Here is a 15,098-nt window from a genome sequence, read left to right as displayed (position 1 = left end):
GAAAATCGGTCCAGATTTAGATATAGCTCCCATATATAGTTTCGTCCGATTTCATGTAAATGGTGCACCAAAATCCCTATATATCTTTCGATTTGCACGAAATTTGGCATAACGTACTGAATTGAGCATAAAGTGATGTCTGCCAAGTTTCGTGAAAATCGATCCAGATTTAGATATAGCTCCCATATATAGTTTCGTCCGATTTCATGTAAATGGTGCACCAAAGTCCCTATATATCTTTCGATTTGCACGAAATTTGGCATAACGTACTGAATTGAGCCTAGAATGATGTCTGGTATGTTTCGTGAAAATCGGTCCAGATTTAGATATAGCTCCCATATATAGTTTTGTCCGATTTCATGTAAATGGTGCCCCAAAGTCCCATGAGTTTCGTGAAAATCGATTCAGATCTAGATATATATGTATATATATATATATATATATATTTTCGTCCGATTTAATCTAAATAATGTACCAAGTTCATATGTTGCATAGCGATGACATGTTTATGGATAGGTCTAGGTCGTTTCACATTTAGATAAATATCACATATTTTATTTCATACAATTTCATGATAATAGTCCTGTTTAATATACCCATAGTGGTGAAGGGTATCATATAGTCGGCCCCGTCCGACTTTACTACTTTCCTTACTGGTTTAAATATTAGTACAAATGGAAAAGCTAGTAAGTGAAAAATAAAAGTCGTCCGTAATCATAGAACAATTTTCTGTTCACAGATTTAATGCATCTATCCTAGATAGGATATGGACAAAATTTGAGATCGCTACATCCTTGCATTCGGTAGATACAGTACATTCTTTCTGAAAAATGAAAGCCCAATATCAAGAAAACCAAATGAAAAATCGACGAAAAAATCATTTTAAATTATTCTCTATATTCATTTTTACAAGAATCAAAAATAATTCTGATGACAGAATTTATACATTTCGAATGCGAAGCGATTTAAATAATTTGGACTGTATACACAAATTAGTACTGTACACATTTTTGCCCTCTTCTCTACATTGAAAAGCTCATAACTTTACCAAAAATTTGATTTTTTTTGATTTTTCTTTTGATATGTGTCGTCGATAATCAGGTCTTGACGTATGAAATACAAAGAATATATATCTACTAGCTACATATGAAATATAAGCTCTAAAACATTTTGTTGCCTGTGGGCAACATTTGGCCACAAAGGGTTAAAATTAAATATGAGAGCGGTCGCCTGCGATTTCTCCGAACCTCTCTTACACAGGGTTGGTTAAAGTAGCCCCACACCCACACTCAACAGTACTGAAACAATTAGAAAACAAACAAAAAATCTAAAAAGTATTTCTGGCATGACAACAACAGCTTTGGACTCTTAAAGGCAATTGAATGTACACCCAAGAAATAACGAAAAAGCAACAGCATTCCAATCATAAACTAGAATGTAAATTGTCTGAGAACGATAATAAATGAATGGTGTAAAGATAAGATGATACAGGCCAATTTCCAAAAGAACATGTTATTCGAAAGGAAAAGGAAATTATCCGCAAGTAAATATTTTTTAAGCCTGGTCCCAAGTTGAAAACAGGACGTATCAAAGTATAGGGAGTTGTAAGACATGCTAATGCCGGTTGGTTTTGTGTAACACGTCCTGAATAACAAATGAACAGATTTTGTGTTACTGGCAAAGCCATTCGTAATGGCAATTCAATTTTTATGTAGAGGATACGATAAAAGTTAGATAAGTCTCTCTCTTTTTGGGGATTACTTTGCAGTCAAAGGCAAGTGCTGTGGAAATGTAATGTTATCAACGAATTTGTGTGCTGCTGAAGGAAGATGTTTGTGAAAATGTTACATCTTTTTTTTCAACAAATTAATAAATAAAGAATTAATGCATATGTGTGTATTCACAAAATAGTTTCAAATGGTATTAGGCTCATATGTGAGGAATTTGGTAAAATTTGTTCTAAATTCCAAATTAGCAGGAAATGCTTAACTATTTACACAGTTTCTCCAGCTAAATATTTTCTATAATAAAATTCAAATTCAAAAAAGTCGGGGCCGACCATATGATACCCTTCACCACTTTGGGTATATCCAACAGATGAATCCTAACTTACGTCGAATTTTTGAAGGATATCGAAATCAACTAAATTTCAACTTAACTTGTCACACGTTATGTTATAGTAACTTCAGTACATAGTTCAAAATTTTGTGTATGGACCGATTTTCACGAAACTTAACACACATCATTCCAGACCTACTTCAGTACACTATACAAAATTTCGTGCAAATCGAAAGATATATAGGGACTTTGGTACACTATTTATATTAAATCGGACGAAAATATATATGGGAGCTATATCTAAATCTGGACCGAATTTCAGGAAACTTAACACACATCATTCAAGACCTAATTCATTACGATATGCCAAATTTCGTGCAAATCGAAAGATATTTAGAGACTTTGGTACACCATTTACATTAAATCGGACGAAACTATATATGGGAACTATATCTAAACCTGGACCGATTTTCAGGAAACTTAACACATACCATTCTAGACCTAATTCATTACGCTGTGCCAAATTTCGTGCAAATCGAAAGATATGTAGGGACTTTGGTACACCATTAACATTAAATCAGACGAAAATATATATGCTAGCTATATCTAAATCTGGACCGATTTTTAGGAAACTTAAAACACATCATTCTAGACCTAATGCATTACGCTATGCCAAATTTCATGCAAATCGAAAGATATATAGGGACTTTGGTACACCATTTACATTAAATCGGACGAAAATATATATGGGAGTTTTATCTAAATCTGAACCGATTTTTTTCCAATTTCAATAGGGTTCGTCCTTGGCCAAATAAGTGACCTATGCCAAATTTCATCCAATTCGGATCATAAATGCGACCTGTACTTTGTTTACAATTTAACATGGACAGACAGACGGACGGACAGACATGCATAAATCGACTTAAAAAGTGATTCTATGCATATTCTCAAAAGGAACCATGTGTCTATCTCGATTCCTTTTGCCTGTTACAAAAATATGCACAAAGGCATAATACACTGTACCACAGTGTGGTGAAGGGTATAATCAGAGAGATGGATAAGGTCGAATATATGTATTTTACACCATTTTATTTATATTAAATCGATATGCTCAAGCATAGCGTGCTGCATAACATTTCATCAAATCTTACAAACGTTTGTTTACATATAGAAGCTAAAGCTAAATCCAATTCCAAGCGCTGTGCAAAATGAACCGAAAATCAAAATCTGAACCGATTTCAACATAATTTAATACACGTCATTGTATCCTCAGCTTAAAATTAGCCCATGCTCATGTCATTCCCAAATCGATTCGATATTCCCTTTCAATCGATCAGACTTGGGATCTTTAGTGGATCATTTGTATGAAATCGAAAAAAAATATGTATGAGACCTATATGTAAATATATGTAAATCAGGCTGCAGCAAAGCGTGCTACCCAAGATTACATCTGCATCAAACGTGGGATATTAAGTGCACAAAGTTAGTAATCTGTTTGGTGCTCTATTTACATAAAATCGGCCGAAAATATATATCGGAGTTACATATAACTCTGAACTGATTTCAACAAAACTTCACGTACGACACTCTGTACTTAATTCAGGACGATTTGCATAATTTTGTCATTTGATTTTACATTTGAATCCACTCGGACGTAAATATATATAGGTGCTATGTCTAAAGATTTTGGTGATACTTTTATATCCAATGGGACGAAAATACATCTTGTAGCTATATATCAATTTATACTGATTCTAACAAAATATCTCATATGTCAATCTGTGCTTAATTCAGTACTTTGTGCAGCATTTTGTCTCAATCGAGAACAGTTTGGAAATTTGGCGTTCCATTTAGATACAATTGGACGAAAATATGTATAGAAGTTATATCTATTTTCAAACAATCAGACATGTCTTGGGAGTTTGGTGTACCATTTCATAATATATATATTCGTCATTTGGACACATAAGTGGCATGTGCCAAATTTCATGCAATGTGGATTTGTTCAGAAGAATACATAAACGAGCAAATGAACATGCATAAATCGATTCAAAAAGTGATTGTCATTCATGTTATGATAGGATCATTTGGACATATATACAATTATGTAAATCGATTTAAAGCAAATCCCAATCGAACAGCCGTTTATTATGTGGAGGCCAATCAAGTCGGTCAAAAATACAAAACGCAATTACGTCACTCTATGCTCAATTTTGTACGTTATACAAAATTTCATGCCAATCTGACAAACATGAGGAGTTTGGTGCACCATTTACATAAAATCGGACGAAAATATATAAGGAAGCTATATGAAAATCTTAGCCAATTTCAACAAAACTTAAAGCAGACTATTTGAATCTGAACCGATATCAACGGCAGTTTCCAAAAAATTTTGCAAAATTGTGTGACAGTCGTCCTAACATTGGGTCTATGTTGAACCATTTACTTAAAATTAATATATGGGAGCTATATGTAATTCTGAACCGATTTCAACAAAACTTCGCAGACAGCAAACTGGAGTTAATTAAGAACATCATGTCAAACTGTGTCTCAAGCAACTTCACACACATCAAGGCGGACTTAAGTCAGTACGCTGTGCAAAATTTTTTCTCAATCGGACAAATATTGAGAGTGTATTGCACCATTTACCTAAAATCGGGCGAAACTATATATTGGGCGATTTCAATGAGACTTAACAAATTATATTCCAGTCTAAATTCCGTACGCTGTGCAAAATTTTGTGTCAATCCGACAAATATTGGGATTTTGGTGGTTATGGAAGATATATCTAAATCTGAACCGATTTTATCCAATTTCTGTGAGCTGTGCCAAATTTTATCGAATTCATAAATGCGACCTGTACTTTGTTCACATGCACAAATCCACTCAGAAAGTGATTCTATGCATATTCTCTTCTATCTCGATTCCTTTTGCCTGTTACAAACATATCCACAAAGACATAATACCCTGTACCACAGTGTGGTGAAGGGTATAAAAATGAAAAATAACTTTCCTCGATTTTTTTTAAACCCAAGCTCAATATTCTTCCTTCTATAACGTACCCCATGCATTCTGCCCGCAGCCGTGACCGTTTCGTTGGCAATGCCATGTCCATGGCCACCGATGTTTCCGTCGTGCCAGTAACATAAATACCCTCGTTATAGTGGTTAGGTTTGTGCATGCCTAGGCAAATGCCGCTGCCGTCGCCACCATTGTCCTATTCACCATCCTTCACCAACGCTGCTGCTACTGTTAGATAAGAACTCTGGCCACAATACCGATACTTTTGATGGCGCTGATAACGATGGTATGGGTTGTGTTGTTGTTTATCGAGAGATTTTTGAGAAACACTTTGCGGACAACGTGTACCACAGGCAATTCCTGATATCTTACTTGCATAATAGTACATAGCTATGTGTCACGGTTTGGTTGAAACACACCCTCGACGATGGAATATTGCGCTACGCTAATATAGGTACGCGCCAACGCGTACCAATGCATTCCCAAGCGTTTACGACTTAGGGCTAACTAAGCAAACAAAACGAAGCCAGAGGAATGTTGCGAAGAAAAATTTTTGTTGGTGTTTGAGCTGGTGACGATGTGTTTGTGTTTATTTGTGGTTTGTTGTTAGGTTATGTTGAACACACCGAATATAGGAAACGGAAAAGGTTGTGTCGCATCCGTTTTCAATTTTAGAGTTCGATTGTGTTCACCTTGATGTTGTTTGTTTTATTTTGATTGCTATGTTCACCTAGTTTTTGTTGTTATTGTTTTTCGATGTGAATCTCTGCTGTTTTTTCTCTTTGATTTTTATCGTTACACTGATGTCATGCTCTGTGGTCTATCCATAGATGGTGCTGTAGTTGTGGTCCTTTTTATTGACAAATGATATTAATGTTGTTACACTTTCTAATGCCAAACGCGAAACCAAAATCACGTAAATTATTTACAGGTTTATGTTTCCGTTACGCTAACTATGGGTTCAAATTCACCTCAGTTAATTGTTACAGCATGACTGTCGTCGTGACTGTCCTTTGGAAAGTGAGAGCGGAGTGACTTCAGAAATATTCAGAATTCGTAGCACACGTCATTCTAGGTCCAATTTAGTACAACTGTTCAACATTTCGTACAAAACGGACAAACATACACCATTTGAAATCTGAATAATGTATATGGGCCTTCAAAGTCGAAGAATTTGTTCTTTAATTGTACTTAGGAAGACCACATTCGTCATTTTTATACCCTACTCCACTATGTTGTCAGGGTATTATAGCTTCGTGCAGCAACAAGGTTTTGTAACGTCGCGAAATATTGCATGTAGGATGGGTTCTGGCCAATAGCGACCCCTATTGTTTTTGGTAATGATCAGTAAATATTTAAGGGATGAAATGAAACAAAAAAATTATCTTTGTCTGTTTTTCTGGTCGCTCTAGAGTCCATTGTTCATGAAGATCGGCTAATTTGGCACAGGTTACTTTTTGGTCTAAGGACAAACCTTATTGAAATTAGAAAACATCGGTTCAGATAATGATATATCTCTCATATTTAATTTCATGCGATTTGATGTAAATGCTACACCAAACTCCCTATGTTTTTCCGATTGAGATGAAATTTTTGCACATCGTACTTAATTAAGCACAAATTGACGTAGGCCAAACTTTATAAAAATCGGACAAAATTTAGATTATATACCATATTTATTTTTGCCCGATTTTATGTTAAAGGGGGCTCCAAACTCTGAAGGTTTTGTCCGACTGAGACGAAATGTTTCATAATGTATTAAATGTGTTTTAAGTTTTGTAGATGTTGGTTATCATTTAGTTATAATTCCCATATATTTTATCGATTGATTTTAGGAAAACTGCTCACCAAACACCAAACGTTTGTTCGATTGAGATGAAAATGTGTATAACGTATTGAGTTGTAGCTATGGCATCCAATTTTGCATAGATTTCAGAATGGATTGATTTAAATTGTTACATATATCTATATAGATCACATATTTAGTCCGATTATCATGTTAGGATACTAGGATACAAGGATACTACGTATGTTATATCCACAGGATATTGTAGGTATGAGCATCACTGTATGTGTCGAAAGTGGTGAAGGTTATTATGTAGTATGTCTCGTCAGACTTTTGAACATTCATTACCGGTTTTATTTTCAGTTGAAAGTTTGACTTTGACGAAAAGGTATCTTCTAACGCATCTGAAATTATGGTTTACAAATTCGTTCCACAACGAGTATATTAATGAACAAAATTGTCGTATATGGGGTTCTGAGAATCTTCAGATTTAGATATAGCTCCCATATATAGTTTCGCAGATTTTATGTAAATGATGCACCAAACTCCCAATATTTGTCCGATTGGGACACAATGTTTCACAGCGCACTGAATCAGGTCCATGCTTATGTGTGCGGAATTTTGTTGGAATCGGTTCAGATTACATATAGCCATATATAGTCGTCCGATTTTATGTGAATGATGCACCAAACTCCCAATTCTGAGTTCTGAATTAGGTCCAGACTGATGTCTGCGATGTTTTGTTGAAATCGATTCAGATTTAGATATAGCTCCAATATATAGTTTCGTCCAATTTTTTGGTAAATTATACACCAAACTCCCAATATTTGTCCGATTGGGACAAAATTTTGCACAAAGTACTGAATTAGGTGCAGACTGATATCTGCGAAATTTTTTATTTAAAATCGGTTCAGATTTAGATATAGCTTCTATATATTTTTCGTCCGATTTTTTTTTTTTGTCATTCTCAAACTCCCAATATTTGTCTGATTGAGTAAAATTTTGCATAACGAATGCTATTGAGAAAAAAATGATGCATGATAAGGTTTGTTGACATCGGTTCAGATTTTGATATATGGTTACACGAAATTTGGCAGAGGGTATCAAATTGACATTAAATTTTTCATTGATTTCAGAATGGTATGTGTATGGAGTTTTTCAATTGTTTCAAATATTTATCTAGATAGCACATTTAATTTCGCCCAATTTCATCTCAATGGTCCTCCAAAGATTCTATGACCGATCTATTACAGGATATTGTAGATATTAACATGTCATGCATGTTCCCAAAGTGGTGAAGGGTTATTGCATTTTCTGTATCAAAATTGGTGAATATCGGTTTTAGATATAGCTCTCATATGTTATGTAATATATATTTTTGTCCGATTACCTTTGAATGGTTCACCATTTATACGAAATTTTGCACAGCATAACAAATTTTTTATAGAACGAGTGAGCGGAGCAGTATAGTCGAACGGGGCCGACCATATGATACCCTACACAACTACCACGAAAATCTTACTTTCTGAGGTTCAATATTCTGAAACGAGGCCATATTTCGCGATATTTGTACGCTCCTTACCCGTTATAGGTCAACAGCTCCGTTTTCTAATCCTGGCATATTTTTCAAATCTTGTTTCCCGAGTTGAATATTTATGTCATAAAATACACAATGTTGTAGATTCTCATGGGGAGGCAAACCTACCAACTAAAATTATTAATATATGTCCAATATTTGCCATGACCCTCTTATAACTGTACTCACAATTTAAGGTATTTTGAGGATTTCAGCCATGGTTTATCCACCTCACGTATTTCTTTTGACATTTGTCAGCAATTTACCATGCACCATTTATGTAAAATCCGACGAATATCGAAATCAGAACCGATTTTTCCGAAACGCAACACAAAACATTCCAGGCGCAATTCAGTACGCTATGCCAAATTTCGTGCAAATCCAAGGGTATATAGGGTCAGTGCACCATTTACATTGAATCGGACGAAAATATATATGGGAGCTATAACAAAATTTGAACCGATTTTCACGAATTTTAACACTCATCGTTCTAGACTCAATTCAGTACGCTATGTCAATTTCGTGCAAATCTAAGGATTTAAAGGAACTTTGGTGCACTATTTACATAAAATCGGACGAAAATATATATGGGAGCTATGTCTAAATCTAAACCGTTATTCACGAATGTTAGCACACATCACTCTAGACTCAATTCGGTACGCTATGCCAAATTTCGCGCAAATCGAAAGATATATAGATATATCTATATATATATATAGAATATATATCTATATATACAGTGGTGGTCACGCAATTAAAACATTTATTGTGGTAAACATTTTTTGATCAGCCCTCGATTCGTTTGAAGTATTTTTGCAAATTTTTTTAATTCAGAACATTTCGATATACTGCACTTAAGAGATTAGTGTGAAAATATAAAATTATTGCATGCCGTTTTTCCATAAATAACGGTTTTTATGAAAATACATCGATTTTGAAGTGGCCACATAATTAAAACATTCTGTGATTTTTTTACTTTACTGCATGTTTTTGAAAATATTTTTAAAAAATCACTTAAATTTACGTAAGTTATGCAAATTAAGCACCGATAAAATCATTTACAGAAAATTTTTTTTAAAAAATCTTTAAAATCTATAAAAATTGCCAAAACATTTGTACAGTACACCTAACATTCAGAAAATCACCTTTATTATAGAAAATAAAGGACCGAGTGCACCAGAAATTGCTAGAATTACTAAAACACAATAAATAATTCTCAAAATAAATAAATATTTGAAATAATAATAAAAAAAATGGCAATTAACTTAAAGGAATGATTCAACTTCGATAGCCTTTATTGAAGAAGGCAGGAATATTTTTGCAGTATGTGAGAAAATATCGATTCATATTGGCATTTATTATATCAAATCGATTGTTCGAGTAGTACAGAATATATTTTATCAAAAAATATATCAGTCACAATGAAACAAACAGAGATCAACGCCAATGTTGACGAGTAAAAGTTTCTGGTACACAGCAGCATATTTGATGGTCAACTCTTGACCCTTAAAATCTATTGAAAATGACATTATTTTTCCAAAATAATATTTTTTGAATAGAAAAACATCCACTTAAACTATTTTAGCCTCAAAGAAAAAAATATTTTGCAGTTTGACAAATATTTGAAGTTTTGTGTTGAGCTTCAAAAATGCAGCTGTGTGCCATAAATTTTTACTAGTAAACTTAGGCGTTGATCTCTATTCGTTTCGTTGTGACTGATATATTTTTTGATAAAATATGTTCTGTACTACTCGAACAATCGATTTGATATAATAAATGCCAATATCAATCGATATTTTCTCACATACTGCAAAAATATTCTGGCCTTCTTCAATAAAGGCTATCGAAGTTGAATCGTTCCTTTAAGTTAATTGCCATTTTTTGAGTTATTATTTCAAAATTGTATTCATTTTGAGAATTATTTATTGTTTTCTGCTAATTCTAGCAATTTCTGGTGCATTCGGTCCTTTATTTTCTATAATAAAGGTGATTTTCTGAATGTTAGGTGTACTGTACAAATTATTGGCAATTTTTATAGATTTTACAGATTTTTTCAAAAAAAAAAAATTTTTGTGAATGACTTTATCGGTGCTTAATTTGCATAACTTACCTAAATTTAAGTGATTTAAAAAAAAAAAAATTCAAAAAAATGAAGTAAAGTAAAAGAATCACACAATGTTTTAATTATGTGGCCCCTTCAAAGTCGATGTATTTTTATAAAAACCGTTATTTATGGAAAAATTGCATGCAATAATTTTCTATTTTCACACTAAATGTCTTAAGTGCAGTATATCGAAGTGTTCTGAATTCAAAAATTTTCAAAAATACTTCAAACGATTCGAGGGCTGATCCAAAAATGTTTACCACAATAAATGTTTTAATTGCGTGACCACCACTGTATATATATATTATGCCATTCTGCAATCTATGAAACTTAACACACGCTGTTCGGTGCGCTGCACTGTTTCAAATTTAATCTCAATCAGACACCTTTTGATTACTTGGTGTACAATTAACATGAATAGGTCGAAATTATATATGGTATTTATGATATATCTAAATCTGAACCGATTTGAAGATTAATTTAATTTAAATTAATTTAATTTGACAAACGTAAGTTTGAACTAACTTAAGAACATTGTACAAACTTGTGTGCCAATCGGCCAAACCTTGGATCTTTAGTGAACAATTTAAATTAAATCGGACGATAATATATATGGTAGGGATATTTATATCTGGACCGATTTTTACGAAACCTAACACAAATCCATCTTGACCCAATTCACTACGCTATGCCAAATTTCGTCCGAATCGAAAAGTATATAGTAACTTTGTTGCACCATTTCTATTAAATCGAACGAAAATATATATGGAAACTATCTTTAAATCCGAACCGGATTTCACGAAACTTAGCATCATTCAAGACTTAATTCGGTACGCTATACCGTTCAAATACGTACGTTCAAATCGATAGATAGATGTATAGGGAATTTGGTGCAATATTTAAATAAAATCGGACAAAAATATACATGGGAGCTATATATAAATCTGAACTCATTTTAATAGCTGTGCCAAATTTCATTCAATTCGGATCATAACTGCGACCTGTACTTTGTTTACAATTTAACATGGACAGACATGCATAAATAAACTCAGAAAGCGATTCTATGCATATTCTCAAAAGGAACCACAGTGTGGTGATGTGTATAAATACAAAATTACAGCGAATTCGTTTACAAAACCCGCTCAAAATCGTAAAAATACCGTTAAATCAGGGCTACCGGTTTGATGGACAGATTTGGTACCCTACAAGAACCCAATGTGCCGATTTTGAACGATTTTAACAAAACTCCAATTGCAATAGGGGTCGTCTTTGCGCCAAATAAGTGATCTGTGCCAAATTTCATTAAAATCGGATCATAAATGTGACCTGTACTTTGCTCACAAAAATACATGGACAGACGGACGGATAGACGGACATGTATAAATCGACTCTGAAAGTGATTCTATGTATATTATGTAAATTAACCATGTGTACGTACAGTTCGGAAATATTAAAAAAAAAAAAAAAAAATAATAAAAATATGTATATTTTCTTTCGAAAAAATATTTTATTAAAGAAAAGAATCAAACACTGTTCACTATAGCAGCAATGCAAAGCAAGACAAAGTTTTCAATACTTAGCTAGTTGTTGTGCTGTTGACGATCCAAATGTAATAAGACAGAGTATTGAGAGTTTATTTTACATCAACCTCTTCATACTTCCATTATTTTTGCATACTCATTCCATAATTTCCATAAATAACAACTGAGCCAACCTACAGTGAAGCCTGCACGCACAACCAACACGTAATTCAAATGTTTTCAAGCAAACATTGTCGTGTGCGAACAGGTATAACTGTAGTTGGCTAAGTGCTGGCATAATTGAGATCAGCCGACGGCAACAACAAAACACCTTAAGCAAGACTTAAGCTGTGGTTGTGGCTGCACTCATTAAACATAAAGAGTGTTAGAAATTATGGAATATGCAAATGAAGAGAATTGAAAAAATACAGTTTACATATTTCTCTCAAATGTTAGTTCTAAAAATAATTAACATTGATGAAATATTATTTAACTGTTATAATGCTGTGTGGTATTATGCTTAACAAACAGTGGCTCAAAGTAATATATATTATAATAAATACAAAAATAAAATAATAATTAAAATTAATGACAAAAACAGTTGAAAAAAAGAATATTGTCAGTTGGTGGAATGACATTTCCGCCAACATTCTCCCCCACCAAAGAATGCATATTATTTTGTAGATATTACGAAGGACGGCCTATCGTTGGGAGTATTTTTGTTGAGTTCATGACTCTGCTGTGCTCCGACTCACAGCGCTGGAACATAGGCTCCAACCGAACTGCATGTATAGTTGGTGGAGTTAGTGTAGGTGTTGATAATAAAAGAAATTGAAGTTAGTTGACTCGAATAGGAAGATGAATGATGAGGGAATCCAAGTTATGATGATAAAGAAACCCAGTATATGAAGATGATGAAAGCCAAGAATTGAAGTGTTATTGGTTGGAATCTGATTTTTCTGCAGCACCTGAATCTTGATTTCCTGGAAGAAGACAAATTTTAGATATAGGTCTTTTAATGGTTTTATTTTTAGTCAGAACTGATACAACCCGAATAAGTCCATCTGCACCAGGATGTGTTTCCTGTATTCTGCCTAACAACCACTGACCTGGACCGCATCTCTCATCCGCTATTAGCACCAAATCGCCAACTTGAGGCACAGTAGAAGGCTTCAGCCATTTTGGTCTCGACTGTAAACGATTCAAATATTCATTACGCCACCTTTTCCAGAAATGCTGTTTCATCTTCTCCACACATTTCCATCTTGTAAGGTGATTTAAATTGCTATCCAGTAAGGATTCATCTTGTATGCAGGTAGTGGGCTCTCCAATAAGGAAATGTGCTGGAGTAATGGCGTCACAGTTTGAGGGATCAGCTGATAATGGTGCCAAGGGTCTTGAATTTAGACAACTTTCAATTTGGCACAACAAAGTACTCAACTCCTCAAAGGTTAAAATACGATCATTCATTATTCGCTTGAGATGATACTTAGTTGACTTGACTCCTGCCTCCCAGAGACCTCCAAAATGAGGGGAAGCTGGAGGAATGAAATGCCAGTCGGTCCCAATCAAACTGAGAGAATTAACTAAGTCTTCGGGCAACGATTGTTTAGCCTTATTGTAAAGGACTTGCAATTCCTTCGACGCTCCAACAAAATTAGTTCCACAATCTGAATATAGATCGGTACAAGAGCCTCTTCTGGATATAAAACGGCGAAAAGCAGAAAGAAAGCCATTGGTCGTAAGATCGGTTACCGCTTCCAAGTGTATGGCTTTAGTTACCATACACACAAATAAACATATATATCCCTTTGTGGTTGATGCAGATCTAAGTGAAGATGCTTTTATAGTAATAGGACCAGCATAGTCCACTCCGCTATGTTTAAATGGCCTTGTGATGTTTAATCTCACGTTCGGCAAGTTACCCATTATTTGCTGTGACGTCTTTGCTGCATACTTAAAACATCTGAAACAACTCTGAATTAACGATTTGGCTAATTGGTTTCCGGAAATTATCCAGAATTTTCGATTTACATACGACATAGTCAAGGTAATTCCACCATGGAGTGTTTTCTCATGGGCATCTAACACAATCAATTTTGATAATGGATTTGATTTAGCTAATAAAACAGGATGTTTAAATTCAAAAGGAAAATCCGAATTATTTATACGACCACCAACCCTTAGAATACCATTATCATCCAAAAATGGCATCAATTTTAAAATATGGCAATTTTTCAGAATTCTTTTTTGAGAAAGAGTTTTGATTTCTTCTGGGAAATCTATGCCTTGAGTTATCTTGACATAATTCATTAACGAGTTTCGTATTTCTGATTGTAGCAGAGGACCAGTATGTTTTTTATCCGGATTTTTGCGAGTTTTAATGTACCTTATCAAGGTGGCAGAAAATCTAAGAACAATTTGTAACTTTGAAAATTTAGTTAATACTATAGGATATTCTTTTACAGTGGAAACGTTAACAGAAACCCTAGATTTTCTTTGTTCTTCTGCTGTCGATAACGATGATAAATTGGTTGGCCAATTTTCAGGCGATTTGTAAAGAAACTCAGGTCCTTGCCACCATGTGTTTTTTTCTACTAAATCGTGTGGAAAGATGCCTCTGGAAGCACAATCTGCCGGATTTAAGCCGGTAGGCACATATCTCCAATCTATTGGGTTACTTAGGCGTTGTATTTCAGATACCCTGTTTGCGACATAGACGTTCCAATGGTCTGGAGACTTCTGAATCCAACTTAAAACGGTAGAGCTATCGCTCCAATAAAACGTTTTCTCTATTTTTGCGTTGTTTAACGATTTTTTAACTTGCTGAGTCAATTTCACCAGCAATGTTGCAGCACATAACTCTAACCTAGGAATTGTTATAGTTTTAATAGGTGAAACTTTTGACTTAGCCTGTAAAATATTAACAAAAATACTATCATGTAATTCAACTCTAGAATACACAACAGCTGCATATGCTGCTGTTGAAGCATCGCAAAAACAATGCAGTTGTAGGTTAGAACTTGTTGAACA

The 15,098-nt window shown here is 34.1% G+C and overlaps 1 pseudogene; it reads right to left on the bottom strand.

Moving 5' to 3' along the window:
- LOC133328320 (uncharacterized) overlaps window positions 1-13,535 on the bottom strand; it is a 33,283-nt pseudogene extending 19,748 nt beyond the window's left edge.
- Between the last annotated feature and the right edge of the window lie 1,563 nt (window positions 13,536-15,098).

Source organism: Musca vetustissima, unplaced genomic scaffold, assembly GCF_032173495.1.
Source record: "Musca vetustissima isolate MV318-11 ecotype Yass unplaced genomic scaffold, APGP_CSIRO_Mvet_v1 utg58903, whole genome shotgun sequence".
In the NCBI taxonomy this organism is placed as follows: domain Eukaryota; kingdom Metazoa; phylum Arthropoda; class Insecta; order Diptera; family Muscidae; genus Musca; species Musca vetustissima.
Note: the sequence above shows the minus strand (reverse complement) of the source record. Positions and strands in the feature narration are given on the sequence as shown.